Source organism: Procambarus clarkii, chromosome 24, assembly GCF_040958095.1.
Source record: "Procambarus clarkii isolate CNS0578487 chromosome 24, FALCON_Pclarkii_2.0, whole genome shotgun sequence".
NCBI classification, from domain to species: domain Eukaryota; kingdom Metazoa; phylum Arthropoda; class Malacostraca; order Decapoda; family Cambaridae; genus Procambarus; species Procambarus clarkii.
This window is the reverse complement of record NC_091173.1, coordinates 21,272,523-21,299,962: the sequence shown is the minus strand read 5'-3', so window position 1 is coordinate 21,299,962 and position 27,440 is coordinate 21,272,523. Positions and strand designations below refer to the sequence as shown.

The window sequence follows — 27,440 nt, the reverse complement described above, 5'->3', positions numbered from 1 at the left end:
GCTTAATGCGAATGCTAATTATCAAACTGACACCGCAGATACAACCCCGCTCCTGTGCTAGGTAAGTCCACTACGGACTCACCATAGCCCGTGCTACTTTGGAACTTTTGGTTCTAAGTATCTGAATCTAAAACAACAACAACAACCAAACTGATCTGAGTGAAGAAGCCTGCAAGGTTTGTATAAAGGTCACCTCTAGCCTCAGGCAAGGTTAATCGGTCCGTAACCCAGTCAGTTAATGACCATACACACTCTCTAACCTGACTCGTCATGTCTGTCTCTCTCTCTCTCTCTCTCTCTCTCTCTCTCTCTCTCTCTCTCTCTCTCTGCAATAAATTGATTTTTTCAATATGCATTACCAATTACATAAATTATTATTAAATACATTACCATTAAACGCCTTGCCATCAGCGTTGAAAATCGTAAAAAAATACAGCAATAAAACATCTCACCTGTAGGAAATGTAGATGTTTATCTCTCAGAATGTTTGGTAATATGTTTACTGTTTGTGATGTGTGTATATCTATTAACACGATGTACTGAACGGGGTGTGAGAATAGCTTGAGCTACCTCATCCCTTTGTGTGTATTTTACCTCAATAAACTATATTTCAATTTCAATCTCACCTGTCAAGGTCAAGAGCAATGCACTTTATGGCAAGAAGTGGCAATGTTTCCGGCTGAGGCGAGACTCGCCGCTCCGCCGGCAACCATTGCTGCCTCAGACTCCGTCGGGGGCGGTCGATCTTTTGCTCCCTCCAAGGTATGGATCTGTCTTTTGGGCCCCCCCTTTTTTCCAAGCTGTGTACGTATCTTGTGGCACGAAGTGGAAGCAATATTTCCTAGTGTTTGTGTGCAATCTTGGCAGTGTTGTTGTTTGTTCCGCGTGTTTACTGGATGATGAAACTTGGTAAATAATGTCAAGATCAGGTCGTATAGGTGCGAAAAAGGTTAGAGCGGGCTTATAGAAAATGGATGTCATCTGTATTCAAGGGGAAACTTAAGTGTGTGTGTGTGAAATGTTTCTACGCTAACTTCAGTTTTTCGTAACGACCGCTATACCACAAGTGCGATTAAGCCGGTGAGATGTCAAAGGTAATCCCTGAGGATATTTTCAGATGTACTTTATAAAGTGTTGCAGTGTTTTGGTATTTACGTCTTCTGCAGGTAAGATATATCATGTATTTGTTACCCAATGGGTGAAAAAGGACCATTAGGGGGCTTTTTTGATATCTCCCAATTTGAACAAGACCATTTCAAATAAGTGATCTTGTTTGATATCTACCAATTTGTTCTGTAAAAAAATTATTTGTCTTGGTGAAATCTTGCTTAAAACGTTAAAGGGTAGATCGCCATATTATCCGCAATTCTCTAATTTGAGGATAAACGTTCAGAAGGTTCTTTAGGAATGGGATGAAAAGCAGTTATATTTTTTTTTTTTACTCAGCGATCTGATGACCAAACCACACGTCAGAAAGTAAAAAAAAAAAGACGACTTTTCGGTCCATCCTGGACCATTATCAAGTCCTGTAACAGAAGAGAGGAAGGTGTATAAGCAAATATATATAAAGTATCTCGACGATTTATTTTTATGCTAAAGTATTGTAGTTATTATTGATATGCTACGAACTTTTTTTGTGTGTTGATAATCTGAGGAGCGAGATTATTAGATATGTATAGATCAGTCAAATTAATTTATCGTGAAGGGGGTAATTTATTATATTCAGTAAACCATTGACTTGTGTATAAAATAGCTAGTTTTGGATATACAGTATATAAAACTAGCCTCTTCGTAGTTTGAGGCTTGTGTATCTTAGAGGTACACGTAATGATAAAATGATCGCTATGCATAGTGTAATTACCTAAGTGTAGTTACAGGATGAGAGCTACGCCCGTGGTGTCCCGTCTTCCCAGCACTCTGTCATATAAAGCTTTGAAACTACTGACGGTCTTGGCCTCTACTACCTTCTCAATGTCAATTAATAGTCAAGAGTGTAGAGCTATGTTGTCTAGTTTGCTTCTGGCAATGTGTTGGTATTAATCAGCAAATTATACTTTAATATTTCCATGTGTTGGGGTTAAGATTGTTGTACGAACTGGACCCATTTACATTAACGTCATTGGATCCAATATGCGTGTTTAGCATTAACATCAGCCAGGAGCGAATGGATGATAATGAGATCGGGGGTAAGTGTTAGGTGTGGGTTTTGTAATGTGAAGGACATAGGATGTGCAGTAGTGCATTGAAAGATAATACTGTTTTAGGCTGTGGATATTCGTTTTGCATGTCTGGCCGCCGGCGTTGACTTGTGTACATGTCTGTACGATGAATGCACAAGTCTCGGTAGTGTAGTTGGGGTTCGTCCTCGTCTCACAATCGGAAATTCAAGATTCGAATCACGGGCTGGACAGAAATAAGCCCGTCCTTCAAACAAAGACCCAGAGTACATTCCATGCACCCGCCAAACCCCCTGTTTATGAATGAAAAACGGTTTACTCGCGACTCACAACTGTTGACGTCCGAACACTTCCGGAACAAATGCTTCGCTGGCGACTTTTGTTCAAACTACAACCCTGTAAATGTTTTACCCACGTACTTGAAATATAATCGCGAACAGAACCTTAACACCTAACCTAACCAATGCTTAAATATGCACAATATGCTAATAAATAATAATATGAATTTATATTTTAGAAAAGTTCTGTTTTGAATAAACCTTACCGTTGCACATAGGTTTTCGGGGTAAAAATGTGAGTCTATTAATGTTCCAGATTAACACCTCTAACTGTTTATTAACGTTGTTATCCTTTTAAAGGACCTGGTTGTATTGAGAGCCGTGGCTTAAATACATAGGTAAACCCAGTATGTACGTAGGCAATACTGCCTGCATGCCGTATTCAGAATGCCTATATGCCGTAGGCATGTAGGCATTCTGAATTTGTAGGAATTTTGAATATTTAAGTAACTTATATTGTGACTCAAGTAAGGGTATTGGGTAAACTGGGGTTAAACACTCACTAATGGTTAAGGGTGTCGAATGTCGACCAAAAAATTAAAGTTATACTGGCGAAGCAGAAAGGCTGGAGCGAAATTATAGCTGGGTATTTCTCCATTTTTAACAATGCATCGCTCATAACAATATATGGAGTCAACAATATGACGCCCGTGGCACTTTGCGGCATCTTGGTTCCACAAGTATTTTGTTTTTTGTTGTCGTGTCTATTTCGTCTGGCCTTTATTGCATGTGAACATTCACTATTGTAGTGAGGTGATAACTGCTGCCGCCAGCTGCAGCTAGTTTATTGTGCACCTCGCACACGTTCTGTCAACGGTTACGCTAAAGGATTACGTAAGGCACAATAGGCTTTAGACCATAGTGGGTGTCCAGCCACTATGCTCCTTCAGTGGGGGAATTTAGCTCATGTGCAGCTATTCTTCTTTTGACGCCAAGACGAGCATATTACACAGAAGGCTGGTTCAGGAGGCTTCCCGTACCTCTACGGGAAGTGAGATTAGTGAGAGGACGCCTTGCTTACTATGAAAAGGGGTTCCCCGTTAACGATTAGTGTCCAATTTTGTGTTACGGTGTACTTACGGAACTATATAGTGTTACGAACTATATAGTGCTCAGCTTCCAACAAGACAAAATATTGGTATTGTATTATCTTCAAGCTTAGCAGCAACATGAAACCTTTTAATAACATGAAAATTAATACCTTGGATGGAAAGGGGGGGAGGGGCTCGTGGACAAACCTATCATATTCATCTCATATATTGCCAGTTTCTGCTACGAATAAGTTTGAGAGTATGTCCAGCAATATTAATATATTATGTTAGCGCCTCGTACGGCTGAGCATTGATATCTCAGCTTGTCCTTGAAGTACAAAATGCAGATTTGTCTTGTGACTCACCGTGAGGCAAGCACAGTCCTCCTTGTCTGTGACGGCTCATGTTGACACTTAAGAGTGGTGTAACACCCTGGCTCCGTCTCTCTGTTTAATTTGCTCCCAACGTGTTTCATTCATTAGTAGGACGAGGCTATTGCACTTAACGTTATTTGTGTTTTTGTTGTTCATCGCTGTCACTGCAAGCGGCAGTGTCCAAAATTACTGGCCAGTGTGCTGCCTCCACGCCACATAGCAATACTGACTGCCACCCGCCTGGGAGCGTCCTCGGTAACTGCCTCTGTTGACAGTTTACACAATCCTAATTTTGGTTTTAGTTTTGCACTTGTTTACTTATCTAACAGTGACTACGAGGCATTGAATGTCTAACTCCTTCTACCAGCCATAGAGAAAAGCTTTGAAGGGTTACTAAGATTTTTTTCAGTGGCTGATATCTTAGTTTATAAATTGTTGTAAGTTAACTAGTCTTGGTTTTTTTGTTATTTAAGTAACATCAAGCTTGATGCATAATAATAATAATATCGAATACATATAGGTTCTGGGAAGGTGTACGTCACTGCATTGGTTCAGCTGGAAAAGTTCTGTTATAAAGCGTAGAGTATTCTGTTAGTAATTTTCAATGGGGTGGCCGTAGGAAACTATCTGAGGCAGTGAAAATTTTCCGCTGCTCAGTCCTGGCTCACTAGTAAGAAAATAGAAGCATAGAAAGCTTATACTATAAAGATCAACAACGCCAGCAGTGTGGTCTTGTATATATATATATATATATATATATATATATATATATATATATATATATATATATATATATATATATATATATATATATATATATATATAATATATATATATATATATATATATATATATATATATATATATATATATATATATATATATATATATATATATATATATATATATAAAACATTTGCGTTTTAAATATCTGAAGTGAAAGGTTTTATTTCTAACAAAGTGCCGGTGATAGGTCATTCAATAACCTTCTGTGGTTGAGTGCTCAATAACTCATGACACTGTGCTGGTAGCATTGTAAATATATGGCCACATCTGTGGTAGAAAATACACTAAAACAAAAAAATCATATTAAAATCATCCCTTTTAAAAACCTGGAAACTGCATAGAACTATATAGGGCTCAACTTCTTAAGATACAATTGTACCATGCTTGTTTCTGAGCCAAGAAAACGTATAGATATAACAAAATTATAAATGACGGTAACAGAGTTATATAAACTACATCTCTTATTGATCTGTACGAGTTGGGTAGAAATAGGGGGGGGGGTAGAAATAGCCTAAGCTACTCTATCCCTTTCAGATGTATTTTTCTTGTCTCAATAAACATACTTGAACTTGAACTGTACGAGTTACCTGATGAGTTACCAAAGCCTATGCTCTCAAAGGAGCTTATTATACACTTAAATTTGTCTATAAACAGCCTAAGGACAATAATGCATCAGGAACCTCAACTCTGCATAAATCTGAGCCGAATGTAAATTTCATCATTACTTATACTATGCAAGACGAGCCATATGTTATCATCAAACATCATCAGGCTTCTAGATATTACAATGCTCTGCTATAAATATCTCTGGGAGTTTGTACTTCCTGCTGATGCAGAGTTGTCTCAATGTATACTCTCAGCCTAACTATTCTCACAGGACTAGATCACTGTTTAATTGAATGTGAAAAAATTAGAGTTTAGTAACAACTCTTTATTACAAATGGTAAAGAAATACCAACATATTTCTTACAAAGTTACATATTAACCAACATCTTTGTCGCGTATTTCAAGTCTTTTTCTAAACCCTCCTACAGGATGCGTGCGGGGTTTGGTGTGAGGCATAAGGGGCCAGATTCACTAAGCAGTTACGCAAGTACTTACGAACGTGTACATCTTTCCTGAATCTTTGACGGCTTTGGTTATATTTATTAAACAGTTTACAAGCATAAAAACGTCCCAATCAACTGTTGTTATTGTTATAAACAGCCTCCTGGTGCTTCGGAGCTCATTAACTGTTTAATAATTGTAAACAAAGCCGCCAAAGATTGAGAAAAAGATGTACACGTTCGTAAGTACTTGCGTAACTGCTTCGTGAATCTGGCCCAAGGGCTGTAAAACTCTGGAGAATTAAGGCCACTGCAATTGCTTAATGACCAACCAGCAAGTATACTTTATCCCTGAACATACAGTACTATAGGACCAAAATAATTTTAATTTATATACACCGAGAAGTGTGTGTGTGTGTGTGTATATAAACCCTGACGGGGTGCGGGGGTACAGGATAGACAAATACAAATGAAGATACATTGGCTTTTGTACAAATTTTGGCGTGTTCATAGAATGCATTCATAGTAGTACAGTCAATAGCTACAATATAATTAATAAGTTAGATAAATTCTCGCAAGAATACTTATTATATATATTGCATAGCATAATATGTATATAATTATATATATATATATATATATATATATATATATATATATATATATATATATATATATATATATATATATATATATATATATATATATATATATATATAATATACACACAACGTTTCGGGCAATTTGTTTAGAATGGAGAACATAGGAGTTCAGTTCCTGAACAAATTATGTGACTAATCTTTCCGCCACCGCCCACAGGATGGGTATGATTGGAGTCCATAATAAACCAAATTAAACAAACGGTGCTCCGGCATTCCATGAATTCGACGGCATTTACACGAATAGGGACTAAAATGACCCATTATCAATTAAGTTAAGAGTTCTCTACCACAGCTCGCTGTTTACAGGCTAGGAGCTCTTCTTGCCACAGCTCTCTGTTTACAAGCTAGGAGCTCTTCTTGCCACAGCTCTCTGTTTACAGGCTAGGAGCTCTTCTTGCCACAGCTCTCTGTTTACAAGCTAGGAGCTCTTCTTGCCACAGCTCGCTGTTTACAGGCTAGGAGCTCTTCTTGCCACAGCTCTCTGTCTACAAGCTAAGAGCTCTTCTTGCCACAGCTCTCTGTTTACAGGCAAAAAGCTTTCCCTGCCACACCTCACGTACAGAGTAAGAGGTAGCACAGCTAATTTTACAGCCAAACCATATTTTGTCGAATAGATCGACTTAACATTGTTTTGATAGGGTATTGTAATTAAAAACCACTTCTAAAATAAGATATTATTGTTTTAGGCTTAGTAAATAACGCCAATGTAATCCAAAATCAATCATGCTAAATTTAATCGTTCCAATTTTTTTTCGTTTACATGGAAATTCCTACATGGAATTTACATGGACGTTTGGGCCACCCTACCGTACACTAACGTTTGGGCCACCCTACAGTAAATAATACATGACTTTACTTAATATGTAGAGCACACTTTGGGCTCCACGCGTGAAAATATATATGCCTTTGAACCCCCCTTTGAAAGCATTTGCCGCGTAGATAACCTGCCCCACTGACAGTTATATCCTCAAGGATCCCAGTGAAGGATCTGTGCACCACCTTGGTGGCGCCTATCCTCTCAAGACAGTAGGACCAGACAGTTCACGCTCCCAGTGTTCCAATAAGTTACGTTGTCATCCACTGGTATATTGTTGAAGTGGAAGACATATGGAAGGGTAGTGGTTGTGAGCGCTGTGTTATGAATATGAAGCCATCTTTGGAGACAAAGGGGTCGTGAGGGTTGTCTTACGCAAGGGCCTGACATTGAAAGTCATGACTTGTCAGTTATGATTGTTAGGTTTTCTTATTAATGATTGTGTTTTATCATCGTTACTAGCGGCGGTGGTGATTATGTTTACATATTGTTATACTGCAGTGCAAGCTTATCAACGTGTCCTCTCGAATAATACATGGTTTTTTTTTGACGTCAAAATCCCCCAACGGGCGGAATATGTTGTACTATAAATCATAGCGGTTCACAGGCATTCACGTTTTCTATTTGTGGTTTCGCTCGGTTAGGTTAGGTTCGGGTGTTGGTGCAGACCGTCCTCTTAATATACCGTCGCATTTTGACGTATACTCAACCTCAGACCAAAACTTGTACTAGCAAAATGGTAGCGGCTGGCGAAATTTACATACTGTCCCGTTTTCTGTTTTGGGTCCTCTGTTAAGGTTAGGATAAGGGCACCTTAGTACGACAGTTTCTTGGCATTGGGAAATTTGAGGAGGACGGGCTGGTTTAATACACCATTTCCTGTCCGTTGTGGCAACTCGAGATGACGGGCTGGATTATCGTGCAATAGTGTGATATCTTTCGTGTTATGTGTCGTGATATCTTTCGTTTTAACAAGCATAGTTACAATAGAGAAGTGTTTTAGAGTCGAGCCGTTTTTTTTAGAAACCGTGGACATTAACTCAGGCCACAGGCTCACAAAACAATCTAGCTCACCACTGTACCCTTTACACTGTAGTGTAGTAAGTAGGGTGGCTACCTGGTATAGAAAACGAACCTTTCCCAGTTTCGGCATCATTCAGAGGGAAATACTCTGACGCCATTTCTTAGTACGGCCAGTGTGGCAATCATATCTCTCCTGTGTGTGTACAGAGCGACTCCTGTCTTGGTGTCACCCCAGACAGACCCCCTCACCTTACTCAAGCAACCTTCCCTTCTGATAGCACGTCGCATTTTGACGTATATCATGCCGTGAGTGTTTTCATATCAACTGATAAGTGTTTTTTTTTTGCATAGTTTATTGTATTGAATATTATTAACCTATTTAAACTGTATAACCATTTACAAAAATACCAAACGTTAAGCATAAAGTATAAAAACTGATGTACACAAAAAATGGCTGACATGATGTCCCGTTTTCTGTGCATTAGGTTGGGGCATGTTGACCAGACCACACACTAGAAGTTGAAGGGACGACGACGTTTCGGACACAATCGACTTGAGAATGGTCCAGGACGGACCGAAACGTCGTCGTCCCTTCAACTTCTAGTGTGTGGTCTGGTCAACATACTTCAGCCACGTTATTGTGACTCATCGCCTGCATTAGGTTGGGGCACTTAAGTATAACTGTGTATAACAGTTTAGTGGCGTTAAGGAGCGCTCGGGCGGACAGGCTGCTCGTATATGTATACACACATTATAGTAAAAGCAAGGGGGAACTATCAAGGGAAAGCGCCAAGCCATGACGACTATATTAGCACTGGGAAGGGGGTCAGGATAAGGATTTGGGATGGGACGGGGGAAGAAGGAATGGTGCCCAACCACTTGGATGGTCGAGGATTGAACGCCGACCTGCATGACGCGAGATCGTCTCCCTCTACCGTCCAGCCCAAGTGGTTGGGCAAGAGTAAGCTCGTTCATGCACACACGCACGTGCGCAGGTACACACGCACGCAAGCACATATCCCGGTAGTACAATCGTGTTCTTTTTCGACGGACAGTCGAGAATTTCAGGTTCGAATCCCAGGGCAGGACAGAAATGATTGGGCACATTTCCTTTCACCTAATGCCTCTATTCACCTATTCAGCACGTAGATACTGCAGGAGTTAGTCAGCTTGTTGTATGGTAGCATCCTGGGCGGGGTCAGCAATTCCACCAGGGGAGGGGGGGTGGACCTCGATATAAGCCTAACGTGTATGAATACACTCTGGCTTCCTGTCCCCCAGTTTTCCTACAAATATCTAGATGGGATGAGAGACTGAGCCGCGAAGACATTGATCCTCGGAACCACCTCAAGGTAACTTGAGGTGATTCCGATAGTTAGGTAAGGGAGCGAGAGGTGGTTAATCTCACTTGACGTAAATGCTAATAGGTACAGCCTGTCTTGTCGAACGTTCTCAGCGTCACTAGACTGATGGACTAAATTGCCCGAACCTAACCTAGCCGAGGACTTAGAAATAGAAAACGGGACATCGCATCAATTGAGCCAGTCACTGTGATATTTAGTACATCGGGTTTTTGGCCTCGGGGGGGATTTATACGTCAAAATATGATGTACTATTCGAGGAGACAGATCGGATAGATAGGCAGCAGGATCATATGTAACCCGCCAACTGAACCCTGTAAGAGTATAATAATAATTAATCATTCGTTGTGTGAAGGGGACAGGAAGCCACAGTGTATTCATACACGTTAGGCTTTTATCGACATTCCCCCCCCCCCCGTTCCCCCAAGGTGGAATTCAAATCAAATGTTTATTTGGGTAAAGTACATACATACAAGGGGTGATACAGATTTTGATAAATTTATAGATGGAGCTAGTACATACAATGCCTAAAGCCACTATTTCGCAAAGCGTTTCGGGAAGAATTACTAACCCCGCCCAGGATGCAATTTCACAACAAGCTGACTAATTCCTGAGCACCTACTTACTACCATCAGGTGAACAGTACATTAGGTGAAAGGAAATGTGCCCAATCATTTCTGCCCCGCCCGAGATTCGAACCCGGAAATTATGTATTGCGCGTCGAGAACGCACGCATAATCTACTACCGGGACTCTTGGTGACACTGATACATAGAAAGCTCTCAGATATCTGGGAAACTGCGAACGTGATGTTAATATTCAAGCGCAATGACTTTACACATTGATATTACTAACATGAAACGCTGCGCGTACTAGTGGCTTTACAAGATTGTAAATACTATGCTATGTATTCTCTCTAACCCAATGTACCTTCTTGTATATAAATAAATAAATAAATAAATGTACTGGAACAAATAAAATGGTGATCTGGAGAAGACACACTTCATAGTTGAGATGCAGCCCGTGTATAGAGGGAGGTGAGGCATGCCTGATGAGCCTAACACAGTTATGTGAGTCACCAGATGAGGCTGGAAGGAGAGAAGTTGGGTTGATTGAATCTTCTTAATCTGTCTAAAATATATATATTTTTGAGATATATACAAGAGTTGTTACATTCTTGTACAGCCACTACTAGTACGCTTAGCGTTTCGGGCAGGTCCCTGGAATACGACCCCCACGATGAATCGTTCATTTTGACTCTTCCATGTAATAGGCTGTTAAGACACAATTGGGAAGCAGAGATAATATCTAGCCTAGGATGAAGAGCAACTAACAGACACGAGACAGAATTATAGTGAGAGGAAATATCAGGATGGAGGGAAGAGGTAAGCTGGGATTCCACAGAGCTCGGTGTTTCTACCTCTAAATTTTAAATTTTGCCCTGATGGGCGAGTTTATTGGTCAACGTCACTCATCCTATGAGTGGACACACCGCCATAGCAGCGGTGTGTCCACCGTACAATACGTACGGTGTACATATTGTGGTACATATTGTGGTATTGTACATACAATAGTATGTACAATACCCCCCAATAGGACGAAAACCCGCTGGGTTGTTCATCCTGTCATTTGTTGGGTGCCTGACAGCTGAGTGGACAGCGCTTCGGATTCGTAGTCCGGAACCACTGAGGTTCCGGGTTCGATCCCCGGTGGAGGCGGAGAAAAATGGGCAAAAAGTTTCTTTCACCTTGATGCCACTGTTACCTAGCAGTAAATAGGTACCTGGGAGTTAAGACAACTGCTACGGGCTGTTTCCTCGGGGTGTGTAACAAAAAGGGCGCCTGGTTGAGGACCGGGCCGCGAGGACGCTAAGCCCCGAAATCATCTCAAGATAACCTATACCCAGTCACAGCTGGGACTTGCTTAAGTGTCTCAAGTGAACACCTTATCAAATAAGATTACGTTACTTACGTTACGTTACGAACTTACGTTATCTTCCGGGCGCAAAATGGGGGAATCTTTTAAGAACTGTATCTATATCTGACAAATGATAATTTACAATTGTGCATGATAATTTACAGTTGTGCATGATCATTTACGGGTGTGCATGATCGTTTGCAGTTATGCATGTTCATTTACAGTGGTGTATGACCATTTACAGTTGTGCATAATCGTTTGCAGTTATGCATGATAATTAAAAATTGTGCATGATCAGTTGCAGTTGTGCATGATCATTTAATTAATAAATTATTGTGTCGGGGGACAGGAAGCCTGAGTATATTCAAACATGTTAGGCTTATATCGAGGTACCCCCCCCCCCAACAACCAGGGACGTATTACTGACCCCGCCCAGGATGCATATTCACAACAAGCTGACCAACTCATGAGTACCTACTTACTGCTAGGTGAATAGCGGCATTAGGTGACAGGAAATGCAGCCCGTCCTCTAAACAAAGACAAAAAGTGATTCCATCCACCCGCCAAACCCCCTGTTTATGAATGAAAAACGGTTTACACACGACTCTCAACTGATTACGTTCGAACGCTTCCGGAACAAGTGCTTCACTGATGAATTTTGTTCGGACCACAACGCTGTAAATGGTTCATCCACGTACTACAAATACAAATAATCGCCAACAGAACCTAAACACCTAACGTAACCTATGTCTATATATGCTAATATATTATAATATTAATATATACTTGAGAAAATTCCCGTTTTGAATGTAAAAATTTATGAATTCGTCTGTGGGGGTCGACCGCTGGATGTAATGGACTTGAGTCGAGGACGGGTTGGACTGGATTACCAGAACCCTCCAGGACCAGAATCATTTACAGTTGTGCATAATCATTTACAGTCATGCACACTCATTTACAGGTGTTCACAGATATTTACAGTGTTTCATGATAATTTACAGTTGTCCACATTCATTTACATTGATTTAGTCAATTTGTTGTGATCGATGGATTAACTGTTCTCCATCTAAATGGAATTGATTTATTCTGATAGGTGTTTATTTGCAATGTTCAATTAGGACAATAAACTGGTGTATTGGGGCTTGTACTGTTAGACTTTTTACACAGGTTAATTAGTTGGGAAGTGCATCTGATTTATTATTGTATTGCAGTTTTGAATCAGTGTTTCTGCATTATTTAAGGTTATGCAAAACAACTCTAAAATGATGTACTATAAATCAAATTGAAAAATTTACAGTGGTGCATTATTGTTGCAGTGTGTGTGGTGGCTTTGCCAGGCTGGCTTCTGCAGTGCTGCCCATCCCCTGGAGAGTAGAGCCTACCTCTCAACTACATCATGCCTGTCACCATTAACAAGGGCCTTCTTCCACTCAAGATCCACTATTTCCTGAAATATGGAGGTAGGAACATTTTAACATCAGTACGCATCAGAGGGAGAACATTCCTAGATGACAGAGTCAGAGTGCATGGGGGGATTTTGTGAAAATCCTGTTCTGGATCTCAGGAAATCTTTGTGTGCTCAGTAGAACTTCAGGTTGCAATCCTTTTACCTTGTCGTGGTCTAGTCTCTAGAGTGCATACGAGGGAACACCCAGCACATAGGTTCGAACCCTCATCACAGCTCCTACAGATTTTCTCACTGATGCAGTCACGTTGGTGTGATTACTCTCATTATTATTAGTATTATTTTTATTATTATTATAGTATTATACAATTATTTATTATTATTATTATTTAGATTATTATTACTAGATGGTGCCAGTTATCTACAGAAATGATACCGTCTTGCATGATGGTGCTATTTATATGTAATCCCTGAAACTTAACAGCATGAAATCACCACTTAATTAACTGAAATTTCCCACTTCCTCCAATAAATGGGTATGGAAGTGTCGCTAGGTGCAAATGGATATTAGGTCTTGAGCGCATGTACTCACCTAGTCACCTAGTTGCCTAGTTGTGTGCCTGCAAGAGTGTGTGTGTGTGTGGATATTTAAGGGTGTAGGAGAATATGTTTATGGGTGTGATCACCTAAGAGTGCCTTCCAATATGATTACAATGCAATTACATTGGTATGCACATACTGTGAATACCAATGTGCACATACTGCGTGTGCATACCAATGTGCACATACTGCGTGTGCATACCAATGTGCACATACTGCGTGTGCATACCAATGTGCACATACTAAGTGTGCATACCAATGTGCACCTACTGTGCATACCAGTGTGCACCTACTAAGTGTGCATACCAATGTGCACCTACTAAGTGTGCATACCAATGTGCACCTACTAAGTGTGCATATCAATGTGCACATACTGCATGTGCATACCAATGTGCACATACTGCGTATGCATACCAATGTGCACATACTGTGTATGCATACCAATGTGCACATACTGTGTATGCATACCAATGTGCACATACTGCGTATGCATACCAATGTGCACATACTGCGTATGCATACCAATGTGCACCTACTAAATGTGCATACCAATGTGCACCTACTAAGTGTGCATATCAATATGATTGCATTGTAATGCTTTTTGTGTGTTTCCTGTGAATTTTATATATATTTTGTGTCATTAGTCTAACTTTTATTTATATAATGCATATGACTTCATGTAGATGTTAGTACTGTAATATGACATGCTATATTACTTGCTCTCATTAAAAGTCTCAGAATTGTTTGTTTAATTATTATACAGTATTTTAAAGCAAAAATCACTAAATTACAGTAAACAGGCTTCTTTGACAAACACAAAGACATGTTTCATAGTTTTACAGAAAGCAATGACACTGAACATTTCCATGGATTCACTTGTACATGATAAAATAATTAACACATTCATGGAGGATATCATATTGAGACTGTATATAATTTACATATACAGTAGATATCATGTACTGTATATAATTTGATGTTTTAAGTATATGTATGCAGTATTTATGCATATTTACTATTGATTGTACTGTATACAACAGTGATAATGAATGACTCCTCCATTATGTTGAGATGATTGCTACGTAGATCTATCACTACAGGGACCAGGATCCTTTAGTTAGATCTAAAAGGCATTTTTAGAAAAGTGTTTTTGATATTTCATCAATCTGTCCTCTACAAAGAATGTGTCTTTTTGCTTGTATGCATTACTAAGGCTAAAAATTGTTGTACTAGAAAATGGAAGCGGCTTGTGAAAGTGACGTACTGTTCCATTTTCTGTTTTGGGATACTCTGGCTTAGTCTGGTATGTGAGGAGAGGACGCTTTAAATTAACCGTTTTTTTGACATTGTGAAACCTTGGTGGACAGGCTGATTTGTTACACTTGGAAGGAAATATTATTTTAATGTTTGATTAAACACATTGCAATATTGTTTTTAAACTTAATTATGATGTAATGGTAAATGTCTTATAACTAATAAACAAATTACAGGTAAAGGTAAAATGGTCTTAAAGGTGACTATTTAAGTTTTATATTATTTTTAGAGAATATATGTAGTACTGTATAAATCAAATTATTTCTCAGCAACTATAAAAGCATTTCTTAACATTGTAATTTCTTCACAGGAATGTCGTTTTTCACATTCCTGCCAGTGGTGGCACGGCAGAAGGGCATTCCGACACTAGCTGTGGGCCTCATGTGGACGGTCACACCCCTCTCAAGCTGTGCCATCAACATAATGATGAGCACACTAGCCGATGCTTTCAAGATCCACCGTGCTCTCTTCTTGGCAGGAATGGTCACCCTCAGCACCTCCTTCCTTTCTATCTTCCTTCTTCCAGATATCTCTAGGTCATCACATACCCAGACAGAAGCAACAGTATCACTTCACTGTTTGGATAATATTACTAGACTATCTCTGTGCTCAAAAGTAAATGAAAATTATAATGCTTTTAGTTTATCAGTTTTCCAAAAATGTGCTGAAAGTAATACATCTGACAAATTGGCAAAAACAGAGGAAGATGTAATAAATTGTATGGTAAATTGTACTTACCCTCAAGATGTAACTTTGAATGAAAATCTTCTAATGCCTTCAGATTTAATTTTTAATCTTAGTGAGAAGCAATCTGTTTTCAATGTTTGTGAAAATGATACATGTGCTATTATTACTGGAGCAAATGCTTCACCATTATTGTCTCAGTTCTCCAATTTCACCTGTGGGGAGATGTATGATGCAACATGCTTGTACCACTGTGGCTCTGTTGACAGCCGAGACGAAAAAGGCATAACTCTGTCTGATGTGATCCCAACAGCAGAATTCTGGCTCATTTTCATTCTTTTGGTGTTGCTCTATGGAGGAAATGCTACAACCACCACCATGGCAGACACTGTGTGTTTCTCCCTTCTGGGTAATGCCCGCCATAAATACGGCCGTCAGCGCATGTGGGGAAGTGTGGGATGGGGATCTGTTGGTACAGTGAGCGGTGCCCTTGTGGATTACTATTCCAAAGGAAGAGCACACATCAATTACACTCCAGCTTTAATTATCTCTGGTATCTTCCTCACATTGAACTTAATAGTTTCTCTGCAGATCAAATTTTCTTTCTCTAAAAAAGATAAACTGATAGCAAGAAACGTTGGTAACCTGATTTGCACTCCCAAGATGATGATTTATATGGTATGTGAATACTTAATGTTTATATTTCATTGACTACCTTAATGTTATTTGCTTAAAAAGTTCATAATTAGTAAATATTCTTATATTGGAGTTTTGACATTGCTGTAAAAATATTTTGTGTACATTAATATAGTTTCCCATTGTTGGGGGACAGGAAGCCTGTACTGTACTGAGACTTATCATGGTCCTCATGACCATTAACTGACCTTCCCTAGAATGCAAGCCACAACTGTAGACAGTTCTGTATAAGAGCACAGTTGTCTGTGTCATCGACTGAGGCTGAAGATTCCAGGTTCGATTCCTGGGTGGGACAGATGGGGTTGCGCACGTTTCCTTTCACGTAAGGCCTCTGTTCACCTAGCAGTAAATAGGTACCCCCTGGAGTTAGGTAACAGTGAGTTGAAACCTTAGGAAGAGCATCAGTAGGGGGGGCAGTGAAACCTTGATGGTTCTGTCAACTAATGGAACTTATAAAATAAACCATAATAACCACAACCACACTACCAGTACTAGACTTAATAAGCATGGACTGTTTTACCCAACAGCCAGAGCAATTTTGTGTACTTTCTAATATTTCTGTAGAAATTAGTTTGATCATAGTAATACTAAGATATATTGACCACATGAATTTTTAATTGTGCCCTAGTTTTACCTATGTTAGGTATTACTGAGGAGTAATTGGCATAATTAGGTTAGGTCTGCTTGCCAAATTAGTTCAAATTAAAGGAAAATGCATCTTGTTCATTGATATGAGTGTCCTAGTAGTACAGCCAGTTTCATTCACGGCTCACAATTGAGAATTCCGGGTTCGAATCTCAGGCGGGACGGAAATGGTTTGGCACATTTCCTATCACTTAATTCCTTGTTCACCTAGAAGTAATCGGGTTCTTTGGAGATAGTTAGCTTGTTGTGGGGTTGCATCTTGGGCAAGGTCAGTAATTTGACTGGGGGGGCGAGGGGGGGGGTGGGGTCCTGAATATAAGCCCTCTGGTCCTGAATATATATGCACTCTGCTGCCTAACTCCCGACACAATGAATTATTATTGTTATTATTATTATTTAATATCAATCAATCCATAAGTTAAAATTTAGTAAATTTGGTTTGTTAGCAACTCTTGGTATTAGGTGCAACATATATGTATATATTAATATATATACTGTATGTATATACAGTACTGTACATTGTATTTACACTTATACTTTATTTCTGTATTTTAACAGCTGACTGTCATAGTGGTGGGTTTGTCCATGGGAACAATGTGGACTTTCCTATTTATCATAGTGGAAGATGTAGCTCTCGCTTGGGATCCATTTTTCCCACACATGAAACTATTGCAAGGTCTTATGTTAGGAGCAGAGTGCTTCCTTGGAGAAGTTCCCTTTCTCTTCCTTTCATGTAAGAAAACTATGCTATAAATAAGTACAATATATACCTTTGCATACCATCAAATCTTGTAAAAATTATATGCTCATATGTGGCCTTTTGGAATTCTATATACAGTACATACATTTATTTTTTGGAATATTACATATGAATATACAGTACATATATAAGTATTTTTTCTGCATTTCAGCTTTGATCATAAAAAAAATGGGCAAAATCCCAACCTTTGCTTTGTCATTGACGGCATTTTCACTTCGACTTCTGCTGTACTCCTCTGTCACCAACCCGTGGTACTTCCTCCCTGTCGACCTGCTCCATGGGCTGTCATTTGGACTCTTCTATCCTAATATGATCAGTTATGCTAGCTCAGTGGCTCCAAGAGGTGCACAAGCTACAGTGCAAGGAATCATCAAGTCTATCTTTATTGGTGGTGAGTTATACAAAACCCATGCAAATTCATTTTTAGTCACTTCTTTAAAATAAAATCAGGCTGACTGTTCATGTTCCTGGTCATATGACAAATTACATTGAATCTGCTTGCCTTAAGATGCAATCAACGCTACACATACTAGTGACTGTACAAGAATGTAACAACTCTTGTATATATATTAAAAAAAAAGTATACAGTGTATGGTTTCAATAGCAGTGGGTTGTTGTTGAGTAAATCTAGTATCCCAGTTGAGCTTGATAATAGGGACTTCACTGTACAGTAGTTTCAAAGTATTGCAGTTTGTTTATATTATGCAGATCTTTATCATATGGGCTGTTCTCTAATATCACATTGGTATTTCTTTTCTTAAAAAAACAAAAAAAACAGAGTACTGTATTACCTTTTTTAATACAGTATACTGAATACAATACAATACAATACAATACAATTTATTTAGGTAAGGTACATACATACAATAAATTTTTACAAGGATTGGTAGACTTATAGGTAGAGCTAGTACATACTTTCTTCTTTGTTCTTTGTTGAATATGTTCTTTGTTTTAAAATGTAGTGTAATTGTTGACTTCATTCAATTGAAATTTTACTAATTTCTTACAACTATAGGTATACAATACATACAGTTGTACAGTCTTTGTACATACAGTAATGTTTATATTATATTTGTAACACTAGTATTTGGGTGTGTAAGGCATGTTCAATATTCCTATATACAGTAATAAGAGACCAAAAATAGGTTACTAGCCAAGATCATTATTCTCACCGCCTTTGACATCTTTTTAAATTGCTCTCGAGCTGTGTAGTACCTCAGTAAAGTTACTGGATTTGTGTGCTTTTTATATTTTGTGTATGTAAAATATCTTCATTAAATTGTGTCATGAATATCTAATGAATGAATTAGATAGATAGGAATATGTGAAGTACAGACTATTCCACAAGTACTGTATTACTAATTCTGACTCTGCAGTTGCGGCTTTGAATATCAGTTTTTGCAATATGGTCATGCAATACTTTTGCTGAGCATAATTACAGTATAAGGAAGGCCATTCTGTTCATCGTGACTTTCATCCTCTTTCAGGAGTGTCATCTGGAGCAATGGTGGGCGGTTTGTTGGTGAAAACGGTGGTGGATCCAGGGCTTACCTTTATATGGGACTCTTTGATGTTGCATTTACTCTCTTCTTCATCATTATCCAGTTCCTTATCTACAAAATAAGTTCAAGAAAATCTCAAGGTAAATATTAATTCGGTTTTTTGGTTGTAGTAAAAGAAAAATTCAATATTGAGAAATAGTGTATCATTGATGTAAACTGCCATTATTCTTATAAATTAATTATTCTTTTCTAGTGAATACTCAACTAAACTATATTTGTTTCTACAAAATATTCTTTAATTTACACTATTCTCTTCATATAAATGACATCCCATGATTTAGTCATTTATAGCTAATAGTCATTTAAAACTTTACTTGTTTAACATTGTTTTCAGTATTAGCAGCTACACCTCATCCAAGCTCATTCTTATTTTTTACAATTCTATCAAATTAGTGTACTTAACTTACCGTATCCACTTGAATTATTTATATTTTGCTTGTACCATGTTTACTCCACACCCTTTTCTAGCCATATACAGTATAGAGTATATAAACAGTATTTATATATATATATATAAATAATTATATTTTTGTATAGTACAGTAATTGTTAGTTTACATTATAATCTTCATATTTAGATTTTGTCTTTTTTATAATTGTTTACTTGCCTGTAAAGTATAATTATCATAAGTCACACATCAACCCTCCGTATTGAATACCATCAAGTGTAGACCGTGAATTTAAACCTCTTATCAAATACTGTATTAATAACAATCATCACTTTAATGATCAAAACTGCAAATATTATATGTACAGCAAAACTTGCCAATAATGTATTTGCAAATCAATTTAATGTATTAGTAATACAGTTGGGTTTTTTCTCGACTCATAATCAGGAATTCAGGGTACGAATCCCGGGGTGGGGCAGAAATGATGGGGCGCATTTCCTATACACTACCTTATGCCTCTGTTCACCTAATAGTAAATAGGTACCTAGGAGTTAGTCAGCTTATTGTAGGGTTGCATCCTGGGGAGGATCAGTAGTTTGACTCAATATGGGGGAAACATCAATATAAGCCTAATATGTATAGAGTATGTACACAGGCTGCCTTTCCCTAACAAGATGAATTACAGTACAGGTATTAACATAAATATAAGGTCTTAACCAAGCACTATTGCAGGATGATGTTAGTGAATTATTGCAAGCATTGCACAACAAATTCTTTTGTTATATTAACAGAAACTTGGCTAAATGATGATTCAACACATCTGTTTAACATGCCCAATTACTCAGCTATCCACAACTGTAGACCAAACCAGAGAGGTTGTGGTACTGCAATTTACTACAATCAGGAGCTAACATGCTCAGAAATGATCCAAACTAGAGACACCTCTGGTGAATATACAGTATATTTTTCCTAGTTCAAAATAGAGTTCTGACACAAACTTAACAACTTAACACTTAGGAACTGTGTAAGGAATTCATAACTCAAGAGTAATTTTAACTGTAACCTCAGAAATTTAATAACCAACAAATTAAAAAAAAAATCAACTAATACTAACATAATATTGACCTATGCCAACCTGATAATCCACTAGTTGCCAGCTTCCTCAACTGTATGAAGTCATGCATTGCATGCTAATACCCATGATCACTAGAACCACAAGAATTACTCAAATGACTAACTCCACCCTCGACCTCATTTGGACAAACATAACATTTACCTGAATTTACCTGAGGGCCACTAATGTTAGTGGCCTCGATGAGGACAAGAAGGTGTGCGAGCCAGGAGTAATTTCTCCAGTACTCGGACTGCATGCGCCTAGGGTTCCCTTCCCTAGGTGCTCCTGTAAGTACTGCCCTTGGGGGCTTGTGGTTACCTTCCACAAGTCACCTTGGGCTCTACCTCCGCTGTGTCTTTTGCTGCTCGGTGATTGACTGCCCTTGGAGTCGGCTGGGGTGATTCATGCTCCCCTGTTTGCCTCTGGGTAAGGTGTAGTTTTCGTCACTGGTTGGGGTGCCAGGTACTGTGCAGCTAGTTATCATCTCTCATAGAGGCCGGCTCTGTTCCGCTTAGGCACATTTCCTCTTGCGGGGTATTTCTTTTCATTTTGTTTTCCAGACTGGTGGGGGGAGTCTGCTTCTTAGTTTGGTCACACCCTTTGTATTTTGATTGTCCTCCGCTAGGCCCCCACGAGTGTACATGTCCCTTAGTTCAGCTTTAGCAGTTTGCTTGATAGTTTTTGGGTGCTGGTTAGCAGTACCCTGCCTGGACTTCCCTTAGTGAGATAACATGACTAAGGGTCCTGGGAAACCCCGTGGGGGTCTTTGGTCCAATGGACATGATCCCTGGGTCACGTCCTCAAACTCACTCTTGCTTCGTGCGAGTTTGAAGGTTGCTCAATGAGTTTGAGCACCTCAATGCGTGTTTGTTCGCTCCTGCCCTGACTCGGGATGTCATGTAGTGTGGTGCAGCTTCACGTGCAGGTTCCTTCCCTTTATTGAGGACTTGCACGCCTGTGGCCTGTTGGCTTCGGTCTTGCGTTTCTTTTTTACTTCTCAAGATGTCCGCGGACTGTCTTGAGGAGGACGTGGAGACACTTGGAACCGCACCTGGATCTGATACATTGGCCATGGGGGTGCGTGCGTCGTGCTCTTTTGAAGCTGTTCACGCTGATCCTAAAAGATGCAGTGTCGCTGTTTTTTTTGCTTCCCGTCTCGCGTGTCAGCAGTCAGTGCTTGCTTCCTCTATGGAATCCGCTTAGGTCCTGGCTCTTAAGATTTCTTCGCCTTTTTGCCTGTTGCTGTTTGCAGAGTCTGCAGTTGTGCAGTATCTGCAGGCAGCTTCTTCTAGTTGCCATCCCATGTCATAACATGGATAACATGGATGGGATAAGTGTAGGGACAGATGTTACACATATGTCCCTACACTTATCCCTTACACTTACACATACAAATGAATCCACTAATTAATATGTAAAGTGTTTTGGAGTCATTGTGTAATTTGAAACTGCATCAATTTATCCTATGATTGAAATCTTCTCCATAATCTGATTAATTTGGTTTCACAGTATTCATGTTCTTTTTGGGTATTTGCAGATGAAGACGAGGATAGTGCCCCAGAAGAAGGTCAAGTTCTTGAAAATGGCATCCGTAAAACATTATATGAGTGTGATGCCGAGGGACAGCGGAGCATATGTGATCTTCAAACTTAGTTTCTGTATCATAAAAATAATATTTTATTTATATAGGATATTAAGGGTTTCATTACAGTTTTGACATATTAGATACTGTATTTATATTTTTTATGAAGCTACTAATTACATGTAGTATTTTGGCTGGACTTTGAAACTTTGATGAAAGTCTCAGTACTGTATCACACAGCAAATTATAATAATTTGTTATGCAGATTATGTTTTGGATACAGTACAGTACAGGGAGTCCTTACTATACATTGCCAAAATATACAAGTTTCACATATACTGTACAACACATTATTAAATTGGGAAACATAATTCATGTAAAAAATTAATTCTGTCTGTATCCATATTTAGGGCAACTCAGGAATAATGGAATCTTTGATAAGCTGCTGGTTTCCTGTCCCCATCTAGACCATTAGAGATGGTGGGACTCGGGTAAATTGTGGTAAATATTTTGGTGTAAAGTATAGGGTACTGTAATTAAAAGTGTCGTTACAGAATGAGAGCTATGCTCGTGGTGTCCCATCTTCCCTGTACTCTGTCATATGACGTTTTGGAAGTACTGATGGTTTTGGCCTCCACCAAAAGTTGTTCCAACTGTCTAACACTGTTTGCAAAAGAGAACTTTCTAATTTTGGGGGGGGACCTCTGACTCTGGCCTATGCTTATTTTACCTAGCTACTTTCATCAGAGACACATATTTTGTATTCAAATAAATATGAGAGACAGACTATAATTGACTTTAATGAAACACCAATTTCTGGGCGAGTCCCAATGGCTCCCTGACACCCTCCTTCCCCTTTTCCCAGGGAGTCAGGGGTGTTTCCATCATCTAGAACTGAGGATGGATCACCAAACAAATCTTTGGCTGCCTCCCTTCTCTCTCCAAATGAGAGGGAGGTGAGGCAAACGAGCTAGTGCTTATTTCATTGTCAATCCTTTATTTACATTGTAGGCGAGTTCTTTTTGGGCAGTTTTCAAGGCTGCAGTCTAGCTTACACCCAGCAATGGTCTGTTCTGACTTTGGAGTGCTTCCCTGGTGGTGGCAGACATGAACATATTCATAGTAATTTTTGTCATACTGCCACCACTCCCTGCACTTCTGTGAGGGGGAAAGGGACAGATTTGGGCTCCTCAGTAGGCCTAAAAGAACTCTGCAATTGATGGCACCTTGTAGTTTGGCATACTATCAGTGATAGTAGCTTCAGAGAGCCACAGGGAGCTTTCCCCAGAAGAGAAGAGAGAGACATAACTAAGTCAGAAAAGCATAACTGTGTATGAGTGTGATTTGTAATGCATGTGTATCCACCAGTGTATTTTGTCACAGAGGTAGATTATGGATTCAGAGACAGTGAAGGAAGTGACAGATCATTAATTTATTGATAGTTTGCTGATGGGTTGGGAAAGATGAGATGACCTTGCCTCAACAAATAACAATTGTCAGCTGTGCATTATTTAGCAGATGAATAATGGATTTCTAACTTGTACTCCAGTAATATAGTTTTTGTAATTTAATTCATTTATTTTATACTGAAAAATTAACCAGAAATATTCCCAGGAACACAACTCCTATTTACAGTACAGTATAACATTGTGCCTATGAAAAAAGTGGTTTCACTGATGAATAGTTAGGTCATTTTGTATTGTATTTATCAAAATTTTGTATTTCAGTACTGTAATAAATTGGTCGACGTGAAAAATATTGAGCGTTTTGTGAGATTGCGTTCCAATGTGATCTGTCAGTACTAAGAATGTCATGATTTTCCCCCTAATGTTTTCTATTCTAAATTGCTTTAATTATATACATGTTGAATTGCATATAAAATTTTAATCAAAATTTTTGTTATTAATGAAATCAAATTTGCTCTTAACAGAACTAATGAGAATTTATACATGATTTATATTTATTATGCAATAAAATGCAGATTTCTAGAGTGGACCCTAGTTTTCCCATTAAATCCTTAACCAAATACTGTAGTATGCAGTTTGCTTTTGTGGAGAAAGCATTTCTGTATAAAACGAAGTACATTATATGGACAATTTAAGTATACTGTGGAAGTATTATTGGTGTCTAGGAAAATCATGTACTGAACCAATTCTATTTGCCTTTTAATTGTAACATTTTATCAATATTGTTTTCAAGGACATGTGTAGTCATTAGTAATACAATAAAAAGCTCTGAACATAAAGGTAACTAGAGCATTTAGCGGGTCCTCTTATATAAATAATTACAGTAGTTTTGTATTAGGAAGTGACATTAATCTTTTAATACTGTTTGCATAATTCTTAGATTAATTTATTGCCATACGATGTAAATCTTTAATACTGATCAAGAAAATAGGCATTGTTTAAAATCCATTGTACTTATAAAGGAGCTTAATCTAAGAAAGAAGAATGTGTGAAAAGAACGAGATTGTCCATGGTAAGCACATACAATACTGTACATGTAAATGAGAAAGAAGGGAATAAGCAGAAAAAGTCAGCAAGTAAGATGATGAGTCACAATAATGTGACTGAAGATATGATAACCAAACTACACGCAAGAAGAAGAAATGTCGACGTTCGGCTCATCCTGGATCATTATCACACATCACATGTGACTTGATAATGGTCCAGGACCGGCCAAAATGTCCGTTTCTTCATCTTCTGGTGTGTGGTTTGGTCATCAGCAAGTAAACATTTTTAAAAATTAAACATAAAAATAACATGTGGAGCATTATACTCACCCTCATGAACAGATTATTTAACGAGATTGTAATTTGGAGCAGATCACCAACTGGTGCTGCAGTGTGAGTGTAACTTAAATTAAAGAAAGTATGAATGGGATAAAAGGTTAGCCTGAATTTACCTGAGGGCCACCATTTATTTAGTAGCCATGACAGGGACAGGAAGCTGGCAGTTTGTCAAATGTCCTCCATTTTTTCCGATACCCTTATACTTACTCCATGGTAGTGCTTTATTGCGAGACCTGGGCCAGCTAGTCTACCTCTTATAAATTATAAATGTATAATAAGTACTTTATGTACTTATACTTATATATAACAACTCTGTTGCATTTCTCCTGATATTTGTAATAACATTTTTGAACATGTTCAAAATTCAGCAGTTCATATAGTAATTAAATCACACATGATATTAAAAATACATAAACAGGGCTTCGTGTTTCTTCTGAAATCTAGCTTTCATTGCCATTACTGAAATCTTATGTTGGGACCAATCAAAATTAAGAGTACCTTTCACAAAACTTATACATTGCACATGTATGTTAGCCATATCTTAGCGACATCATAACTGATGTTCTTATGAACCTAAATTAAATGCATACATGAAGAGATGGCAACTTCAATCATATAAGATGTTTACAATGTTACAACATTTAGGTTCTAAAATTTATTACACAGTCCAACTCTGATAAATGAAAACTCAAGGTTGTTTTCTTTCTCCATATTCATCAGGTTAAATAGATTCATTATATATTTGGAATACAATAGTGTATATAATTTTATAAACATTATGTGTTGTCTATATATAGAGTATTTATATACTGTACAGTACGTATATGTATTTTATTGAGCTTGTCCATATGGGCATTAGCTAGTTAGTTATTGTAGGAATGATATATTCAACCTGGATTAGATACGCCCCAGTGGGCACTTCGTTGTGAAAGCCGCTGACATTACATACAGTTTACTATGTAACGTCGGCCGCTTTCAACCAACTGTGCCTACAGGGTTCATGGTGTCAGTACTACTCTATAAAATTGTGTACAAAGTCTTGTATGCATTGTCATGTAATGAGTGGAAAATCTTTATTAATTATCGTGAATTTAATGTGAGTTTTGTAATTCAATGGAGTATTGAATATATGACTTTTGACATTGAACTGTGTACTGATCAGTACTCAATATGTGACATCCAGTCAAACTCAATGGGAGATTGATATAATTTCCTCTGATTTAGCTTCAGTTTTGAGGTTAAAATACTAGCCGACTAAATAAATGCTTTAAGTATTACAATAAATGCTGACTAGAGTTTCCTATACATAATGTGATGCTGATATTGTTTGTGGCATCATGCCTAAGGCTTGTGCTGTGTGATCTGTGAGATATTATGTTGATGTTTTGTGAACCCCCCCCTAAACATTGGGTATGCTGTGTTTTGTGTAGCCCCTCATAATGGGTGTGCTGTGCCTTGTGTAGCCCCTCATAATGGATGTGTTGTCTTGCATAGCCCCTCATAATGGGTGTGCTGCATCTTGTGTATCCCCCTCATATGAGTGTACCTCGTCTTGTGTAGCCCCTCATAATGGGTGTCGTGTTGTGAAAGCCCTGTGATACTTTAAATCAAGGTTGATGATAAGAGATGTTTGCCCAATACTTGATACTGGTGTCAAGTCTTGATGGTGGTTCATGTGTTAAGTATGACACACTTGACACTCGACTTTAGTGCTGCATAAAGTCTGATGTTGGATGGAAATTTTGTAGATTATCTGGAGTTTGACACTTGATTATCTGGAGTATGTGTCAGATCAGTATCCATATTATCTGGTGTATGGGTCACCTGACACAAGTGTTGTGGATAACCTATAGCACCAGACACTGGTGAGACCTGACACTGATGCTGTGAATGGTGACACCTGACACTGATGCTTTGAATATTGTCACCTGACACTGATGCTGTGAATGGTGTCACCTGACACTGATGCTGTGAACACCTGACACATGCAGTGAATGACCTGTAGCAACTGACACAGTGTGAAAAGCCTGTAACAGCTGGCAGTGATTAACCCGGAGCAGCTGACATTGATACATTAGAGGGCTTGTAATACCTAGCACTAATACAGTGAAGGTCTTTTAACACCAACTGACAGTGATACAGCTAGTTTTGAATGATTACCGAGTTGCAGATTCATTTGTTGTATAAATATTTATAAATGATTATAATTATTTATCTTGCCTGGTTCAAGCCTGTATCAAACATGAAAAATTATGAAGCTTACATTTTGTACCTGGGTGATTGACAGGTATGTCATACTCCTGTCATAAATATAATGAAACTGAAACTAGGTCCTGTTTGTATATTAAAAATAAAATAATATTTAGACTTA

The 27,440-nt window shown here is 38.4% G+C and overlaps 1 protein-coding gene and 1 pseudogene across 2 annotated transcripts in view; one reads left to right on the top strand and one right to left on the bottom strand.

The window, feature by feature from the left end:
* The window catches only part of LOC123761621 (major facilitator superfamily domain-containing protein 6), a 23,552-nt gene extending 19,389 nt beyond the window's left edge, over nucleotides 1-4,163 (bottom strand). For both annotated transcript variants that reach the window (XM_069330736.1, XM_045747668.2), the window contains exon 1: nucleotides 3,912-4,163. The gene's annotated coding sequence lies outside the window, so the exon portion shown is untranslated. The remainder of the gene's footprint in view (nucleotides 1-3,911) is intronic.
* LOC138368214 (major facilitator superfamily domain-containing protein 6-like) lies at nucleotides 811-27,440 on the top strand (annotated as a pseudogene).